This window comes from Aptenodytes forsteri, unplaced genomic scaffold, assembly GCF_000699145.1.
Source record: "Aptenodytes forsteri isolate BGI_AS27 unplaced genomic scaffold, ASM69914v1 Scaffold278, whole genome shotgun sequence".
Taxonomy (NCBI): Eukaryota; Metazoa; Chordata; class Aves; order Sphenisciformes; family Spheniscidae; genus Aptenodytes; species Aptenodytes forsteri.
Window position 1 is genome coordinate 578869 of NW_008795907.1, and position 8886 is coordinate 587754.

Genomic DNA, 8886 nt, shown 5'->3' on the forward strand with positions numbered 1-8886 from the left:
TTTTAGATTTTTTGTGGTGGGGGGGGGGGGGCGGAATCCAAATTCTGCCTTGACAACATTTATTCATTCAGAATCCTGAAATATCAAGACTGAGTTACTAATGATACACAATAAGATGCTATTAAAGTTTATGTTACTTAGCAGTGTACTGCTTAGGCATTTTTATTTGCATCAATGTAATTTTTTTTAACTGGGTTAATTGGTCTTATTCTGTGAAGAAATTGTGTCTTTTTGTAAAGAAAATTACTTCCTGCCAAAAGGAAAATGGCAATATGTATTTCTCTATACTTGTCTATTAGCTAGCTAATTCCTGTTGATACTTGTAAAAGCTAACATATCTTGTGGACCATGTAGTTGTTCTTATTTCCCAAAGAATTTCTGCACAGTTTAAATGAAAATGTATATGTAACATATAAACTTTGATATTTACTAATCACAAATATGCACATCTGTATTTGGGAGACTTAATACTGTTTGAAGCAGGTCTGCAATCTTTTAAACTCTACTTGTAGAGTTAAATAATATAAATAGTATTATATGTATATAATACTATATAGATAAAAAAATGTTAGGGGTTTTTTCAATACTTGAAATGGCTTTCGCCACTCAATAAATATAATGTAACTGATGTTATGTAGGAGACACCATATAGGAGAGCAATTCACAAGGGTGTTTGCATGCATACCTACTATCCAGTTGCAGGATATTTCATTATAGCATTATGTCAACTGTATCATTTATGTTGTGTAACTTTGAGAAGGAACAGAAAGTGTCAGCTTTTGATTCTCTGTGAAAAATTTAACTTGTGACTTATCCAAAGAAATTACAGGTGCTACACATCTGAAAGTCATGGTTTATTATATGATGAAGAAAATTTGAGGCAGTTCATTGAGCGGCTTGCAAGCCAGATTCTATGAATGTGTTTACACTGTAGCCTATGGCAGGTAAAAAAGATAGGCATAGCTGTCCAGATTGGAAAACTTAAAGTAACAACTGTAAAGAATTCCTCTATATTTATTGATTGCTAGAATTGTAGCTTCCTCATCAGAAAAAAAAAAAGTTTAAGTAGTGTCCTGACTCCTGCACTGAAGTTGAGGTACCTAGACTCTCGTGTGCACAATGTTTCCTTGGCATAGGTCTGCCGTGTTTTGTGCATGTAGCAGTTGTCATACTTACTGACGAGATATTTTTCTGTCTGTATGTCTGAGCTCAGGCAGCAGCTGGGAGAAATAAACTCCTGAATACACATTTCAGTAATGCCGCAACTGGCTGCAAGTAGCAGGCTTAGAACAGCAGCATGCAGATGTATTGAAGGGCTGGTGCATTCCTGATGCTCACTGTGCTGAGCAGACAGGCCAGCTGCTCCACTCCCAAATATTTTGCAGGTGTAAAAATGGCAATATAAATTTACAGAAATCCCTCAGTGGGGCCATTTGCTTTTCATTGTTTTCCCCTTCCATCTTCAATTGAACATGTATGTTACTGTTACAAGGGCAAAAGTGACAGCATATGATGTGAAGTTTGGATGTTTTAACATCAGTTACTTTATGGTGGCCACATCTGTATTTTATATAGGTGTTTGCTCTGCATGTCGCTTTATAGAGTTAGATGCTTTGTACAAATACTGTGAGTGTGACTTCATTTTCTGGGATTTCTTTTTCCTCCTGATTTTAACATAGACATGCAGCTGAAAACGGAATCCTTCAGAGATACAAGTGGCCACAGTTAGTCATGGGCATGTCTACCTTGATAGTCCCCTTTTAACCATTCGTATCTACTGGTGTGTATGCTGAGCCATCCTCCAGTGAATGTTTCACAGGCTGCCGCCAATCCTGCCCACTTCTTAGTACAGTCAGGGTCACTGTGTACCATCTCAGATGTTATAATCACAGACTAGCTGATCAGATCAGTCTTGCTGGCTGTCATGCATGATTATGGTAAATTGGTTGTTCTTTCAACAACATTGTCAAATATAATCTATCTCATCAGTTTGGTTATATGAGGTATATTATGTTTATCCTTTTTCAGAGTAGGGGAGGTAACCTTTCCCTCTCTAGTAGCCACTGAAAATGGCTTGCACCGGGGAAACATCCATATCGCACTATCAATCCCACCCTAGCGACTGCTGCAGACAGAGAGGAACTTCTGTGCTCCTTCAGAGTGATGGGACAATTCACGCAACCACAAGGACATGTGCAGGTAACGTTTGCTTTTTGGCAGTGTACTGACAGATGGAAGGTTTCACAGTTGTTTTGCTCTGGAGAGTGTTTTAACTCTCCAGGCAGGATGTAGAAACCCGCAGTTGCACCAAGCCCTCCTACCTTGATCTTTGTGTATTATCACTTAGCCCACTGACCTGTGTTTGTGGGTGTATTTACTTATTTTCTGGTGTTAAAAAAGAGCCTCTAAATCTCCTAATTGGCAAATACTACAAAAAAGTTGCAAAATACTTGTGAAAGCAAATTTTACATCCAGAGCTCTAAGAGCTGTGCTCTCCCAAAGGGAAATTTGAGGAGGAAAAGCCTTTGTAGTGATCTGTGCATGTTTTTATTCTGTTTGGTTACTGCTGTGGAATGTGCTAGTGATAAATAGAAAATGTAAGTGAGAGGATGATGAGCCAGGCCTATCTGAAGAACTGTGTTCCTTCCTCAGACTGCCAGATGGAGTCTATAACTGCTTCTGTCACTGTTTTTGTGCTTTCCTTAGATGTCGTACATATTTTTTTTAGTTTAGTATGCCTATTGGTAGTCCCTGCTGATGGAAGATGAGAGCTAACACAGGCTTGCAAACCGTTTAAAAAAATATGTAGCCAAAGCAGATATGGTGAAGAGTTGGATTAAGCTTAATCTGCTTTTTGTACATCTGTTTTATTCACTACAGTAATCCTCTTCCTGTTTCCTTCCCTTTGTGATGTTCTTAAGGGCTGCAGGAACATCCTTTTTCTTCTGCAACTCTCGTTGTGTCATACATGAGCACATGCCTTTCCTGTAGAGTCTAGAGATGTGTTTTCATTAGAACATAGCGGCTCAAGTATAGGACAATATAGGACATGCAAGCAAACTTCTGCTTCTTCAGCCTGTTCCCAGTTACTGACAAGCCCTTGACTTTGCTAGCATCAAGGTGTCTGCATTAAACTTCTACAAGGAAAAATAATCAGGCCTCTGAAGTTGAATTTAAAATAACTTCCACAAAGGCAGCTTATGTGCAAAACAGCAGTCTTCCTATGAAGTGTCAGAAAATGTTTTGTGAGATTTGTTGCATTATATACACTCCACCTCATTGTAGAACTTTGCTTATTCTTTTTAAAGGTGCTACTAAATATGTTGGAGTTTGGGATGAATCCTCAACAAGCTTTAGCTGCAGCTTGGCTTTGCTTGAACTCTTCCAAGAGAGGTATAATCTTAATTTAATGCTTGAAAAGTAAACAGTTAGGCCAGGAGTTTCCAATCATAGCACAAACACAGTAGCAGAAGTGACTGTGAGGACCATGTAACCAGCAGTTCTCAGCATTATCTGTATGTAGCAGAGGAGTGGTGGTGCTGTACTGTTGTACTTGCCTGCTGTTCTCAGGCATGTTGGTAGAGGAGTATCTTGCTTGCTTAGTGTGTAATCTGAAATAAAACACACTTGCTATGAGGTGGCGTGGAAACTCATTGCTGTTGTGATAGTCTTTTTATATTCATTGCACATTAATCATGGGCTGGATTAATCAGCAACCCACTTACAAAGTCTGCACATGAAGAACTGTGTAATGGCTTTATAATTGTAATGGTTCCACAGGACAGATTTTGATTTTCCTTCAGCCTTTTGTATGCCCCTGAGTAGCGCTCAGTTAGTAAGCCCCACGACTTCAACTTAGGGCAGAATGTAATTGATCAAAATCTTGGGAGTTGATGGAGAGTAACACAAAAAAACCCCAAGGTGTTTTGCCTGACAGGCAAGTGCTCCTGTTGATGTGGCTGCAGTTTCCTCAAAGACAGCGCCTGCCTTTTTGGGTGAAAGTGTCACCTGACTCAGCTCAGATACTAGGGAAGGGCTGTGATTTTTCATTTATTTATTTTGTTTCCCCTCACCTTTAGAGGAAACTTCTAGTATTTTTGTTTGTTTCCTTTGTCTTTGTGTTTGTGGAGAGCAAAAAGCGGGACTACTTGTCTGCTTTGAAGATCTGTAAAAGAAGAAAGTTGGTTTACTTCCTTTTTAACTTACCGTATAGTAGTGCTCTTCCTGGAAGAGCTCTCCTTTGGAACTAGCACCTGAACCAAATCCAGTCCTACTGAAGCCTTCAGGATTTGACTCAGTGGTACGATGCCTTAGTTCAGTTCCTATTATTGCAGAGCACTTCGTGCCTGAGTGCTGTGCCATCAGTAGCTGTTACTGAGCATTATGGTCTTATGCAGAAGGCAGGTGGCATCTGTCACTTGAAGATGGTATTTCATGAGCTGCTGTAGAAGACTTGAGAGCCAGAGGTCACTGGAGCTGGTAGCCCATGAGCGGGCACGACAGAGCCTGTTTGGTCATAGCCTGATTATCGCTAAAGGGAGCTGGTGGAAATCTTGGGGCTCTCTGTCTTCCAAGCACTTGCAGAAAGTCCTGTGGGCAGGGTCTGACCCCTGAGGAGGTGGCTGTGCAATGGCATACTACTCTGGAATGAGCATGTGTGTAATTCTGCAGCATTAACTTCCATGTTTAGGTGCACTGGTGACATGAATACTTCTAGCTGTAATTATAGTTCAAAGTATTCCTTTGAATAAAACTCCTAATTCAGGAACTTAGTCTTTCCCCACCCTCCAAACCAAATTGCAGTTCATTAGAATGGCACCACATATATGAGTTAGAAGGACCTTGTGAAAGGAGCAGCCACAGTAGAGCATTGTATGTAGTACAGGCATTACATGGCAGACAGGTATTTTGCATATCTACACAGAATACAGTCTCAGTTGTATTGTTCCAGTATGTTTCCTTAAAAAAAGACTACGAATGAATTAAAACAGTCAGTGTTAAATCTTATTTTCTTCTGCTTTTCTCCATTAAATATTGCTCAGATTTATTAATCAGACTACAGAAGATCCCTTTTCTTTAACTGTAGTTTTGAATTGTGGTTTTTTTTTTTAAATTAACATTCTGCTATTAAAAATGTGTGCTACATCTGTATAGCATTTTTGAGGTCTTGATGTGCCTGGTGGAGGAACGTGAGCATGAAATAGTTGCCTCTATGATTGACAGCCATTTTAAGGACCAGCCAGTAGCAAAAATTCAGTGCACTGAGTGTATATTGTTAAATGAACTTCAGAGTTCCAATTTAAATGATGATAGCAAAGGTTGATGGAAGGGTGGGCGTGCAGTTTAGGAAATCATCTTTCAAGAGTCTTGTGTTCATGTCTGATTTGCTCTTCTGGGTATGACATATGTGATCCAATTACTACTGATGCTGAAAGATTTGCAAGCAAATACAGCATGCTGCAATATCAGTCATAACAACATGAAAGATACGTTAATTTTAAACACTAAATTTCACATTTTACTGCTATGAAATCAATACATAGACTGTTCTAGCCAAGCAGTAGTTGTGGGATCATTCAGCAAGAATAATCTTAAAAGTTTTTAGCTGGCATGAACTTACTAATGGCTAATTCCAGAGGCAAGACTGCATGAACAGTGCCTGAAGCATATGCTAATGAAACAAAATGGGCAATGAAATTTGTTGCTTTTCTTTTTTTCTTTCCTTTTTTTGAGCCCACAGATCTAAAATATATGGTATGATAGAGGTAGTCTCTTTTGCTAGATTAGAGGAAAGTAGAAAACTAGTCACAGGATCACTGTATGAGAAACAAAGGTGTTTAATGATTGACTTTTGCACCACGAGAGCCAAAGACGTAATCATGATATTTTGTTCTATGTTCTCTGAAGTGTCAGAATTGGACGTCTGTTTTAAGCATATTGCTACTGGGGAGGGGAGTCACAAAAGTGGCACACTTCAAGCCTGAAGACAGCCTGTTCATCATGCTGTGCTATGCAGAGATACGTACGCTAAGTTAATCCCAATTTTCTGATTCATACAGCCATTACATACACACAGTATAGAACAGAGTATGCTTATAGTACAGTGATGATAATGCTTCATGCTTGTTTAACTTCTGTGAGAATGTCACAATTTTAGGGATAGACTAGAAATATAGGATGCAAACCAGTGCGTAAATACTACAGTCCAAGGGAAACAAACTTTTGGTCATTTTGCATGGCCAAGGTTTCACCCTCACACTGTGGCAGAAATAGAAATAGAATTTGTCTTATGTCCTACTTTTGTCATCGTAATATTGTTGCAAGAAGTAATGAATGCAGGCGACATCATGGTTTTTATATGTCACCAGAAAACAGTTTTTTGAAGTGGTTGGTTTGATTGTGGAATGATGTTACAGTAGCATTGCAAGTCTAGGGTCAGTAATAGCTGTTCTTAAGTAATGTTTATGGGCTCTTCTTTAGAGAGAGGAATTTCTATACCCTCATTTAGTGGTAGCTCTGCCCTGATTGTAAGCTTTTGAATCTCCAAGCTGGTTGGTTAAGTGTTAAAACAACTTCTGTTGCATCATTGCTGACTCCTTCTTAGGTCAGCATTATTACTAATAAATTAAATCTTCTCTATATGTGTCAGTGTGTTGCATAAAAGTGTGAGTGCTCGCTTCAAGCTGACTACGGCTGACGGTTCAGATAGGTTCTCTGTCTCAAAGTGATGGCAGAGATAGCAAGCGAGCATATGCACGTGTGTTACAGCTGTGTAAGGAGTGATTTTATGTTCAGTGATCTGTCTCATGGCAACAGGTGGTTGCTCCTCCTCAGAAGTAGCTCATTAGTTCATCTGAGGAGCTGTCATGTAATTAATAAAGGTAATCTGGAAACTTTCTTCTGACTGTGGCCAGGGGTCAGTAGACACCAAGGACTTCAGGGGAGCAGTTTCCTCTTGTGACTGTCCAGGTGGAGTTTGCTGACTGACATGCACTTGTCAGGTGGTGTGTCTGAGGACAATTATAGCTACAGCATAGTGTTTTTGTGGATGATGGCTGGAAAACATGAGCAATGCATCACTTGGACATTGTGAAATGGATGGTAGCATGGAAGGGTGTTTCTCCATTTGATTAAAGGGAAGTCATGGGTGTTCCTAAGGTCACCGGGAGCTCTGTCTGAACAGCTGGCCAAGAGGCTTCCCTTAGTTTAGCTAACAGGTGACTGCATATTCATCATACAGTCCCAGCAGTTGTCTGAGGTAGCATTTGCCTCTGTGAACAGTAACCTACTAAACAGTAAGAGAAGAACAAACGAGGATCGCTTATAAGGGAACACAAGTGTGACTTCATAACCTGTGTCGATACACATGCATTGTGTTGCCCAGTCTTTCCAAATGCATCTGTGCAGCTCGTGCTATTATTTCCCAGGCCGTGTCTCATCTACAGATGTCATGCAGTTACCACACCCTGCCAGTGCTTCCACAAGAGGAACTTCCCTCCCATTAACGTTTTGCCAATGGTGGGTGGGACCAGAAGTTTTGCAAGACAAGTTACAATGAGAAACTCTCTGGTAGAAGTTGTAGCGTAGGGTGTCCAAATGGCAATGATATTAGTAAAGCCCCCTTGATTCACATCTGACCAGTTCTTGTAATGTAAAAAATTTTTATTTGCTTTAAGGCTTTTTGTTTTTTTCTTTAGATTGTTTTCAAGGTAATTAGAAGACATTTGTCATGTGTCTGTTTCAGCTGTGTCTCTTGATCACTATTGTGTCTTTTAGCAAACTATGTCTAGGGGTGGCTGTAAGGCAGCATAAGGCAATAGGACCGACTGTTTGGAGCGTTAGAAGAAACTATTGGGAAGAAACATGCTATGCGTTTCAGTAGAGTGACAGCTTGCTTTCCATCTTTCTGGCATCTTTAAGCAATCTCCTGATTTAGATTATATTTGCTCAGAAAACACTGATTGCAGAAACATTTATTGCAAATGTTTTATCCTTTGGTTATAAGGAATGAGAACCTCTTTAGGTGCTAAAATAGTAAAAAAAGAGCAATGTTCAGTTTAGGGAGGATTAGCAAGATTAACACTGGGGATTTGGGATAGCTGAGCTATAAAAAAAAAATCTCATTTCCATAAAGGGAATAGCAGCCAGACTGTCCTGACCGTGTGCCAGAGAGCTAAGGAAAGAGGGTTCTGTGACATCCTCAGAGCACAAGAGCCTTACAGCATACACGTGCAACAAGTTCAAATACGGTAGCATGCCCCGTGTCCAGTCAGGGAAACTGAGCCTAGTCTGTGTGACCCTGTTCTTGACAGCATGCTGACTCTGACGTGATGGGTCTGGGTCTGTCTGACCCCTTCTGTATTTATTTTGCAGATATCCTTCCCCCCCTGCCCCCCTTGATTTCCTCTTTAGTAGAGGATTATGGGTGTTTCCAGGATTAGCGTGGGCACGAAAATATATTAGTGGAGTCTAGAGATCTCTCTTTTTGTATGGCACTTTTCTTTGCTGTTGCAACTCAGTTTCTTCTGTTGATTATGATGAATCACTTTGGGAATCTGGTTTAGGGTGGAGGTGCTAGATGTGGTTGTAGTTGAAGTAATTTGCTTTTGTAGGAGAAAGGTGATACCTCATGGTTTTCTTTTTCTTGATAAAATTCTGTGGTTTTGTGGGTTTTTTTGTCGTGTCCCCTCCCCCCCCCCCCCCATTTTTTTTATTTTTTTTTTTTTTTTTTTTGTCTCTCTGGCTCAACTCTGCCTCTGTAGCAGTCATGGAGAGGGGAATGGAGGAGGAAGTGCTGAGGGATGCCCTGGAAGGGCACGTGTTGGTGTTACCCCATGTGCGTGTGTTTGAGCAGTAGGTGCTCATACACGCCGTGGAGGGGGCGCA

The 8886-nt window shown here is 40.3% G+C and overlaps 1 pseudogene; it reads left to right on the forward strand.

Moving 5' to 3' along the window:
- Positions 1-4483, forward strand: part of LOC103903176 — a 21607-nt pseudogene extending 17124 nt beyond the window's left edge.
- The last annotated feature ends 4403 nt before the right edge of the window (positions 4484-8886 follow it).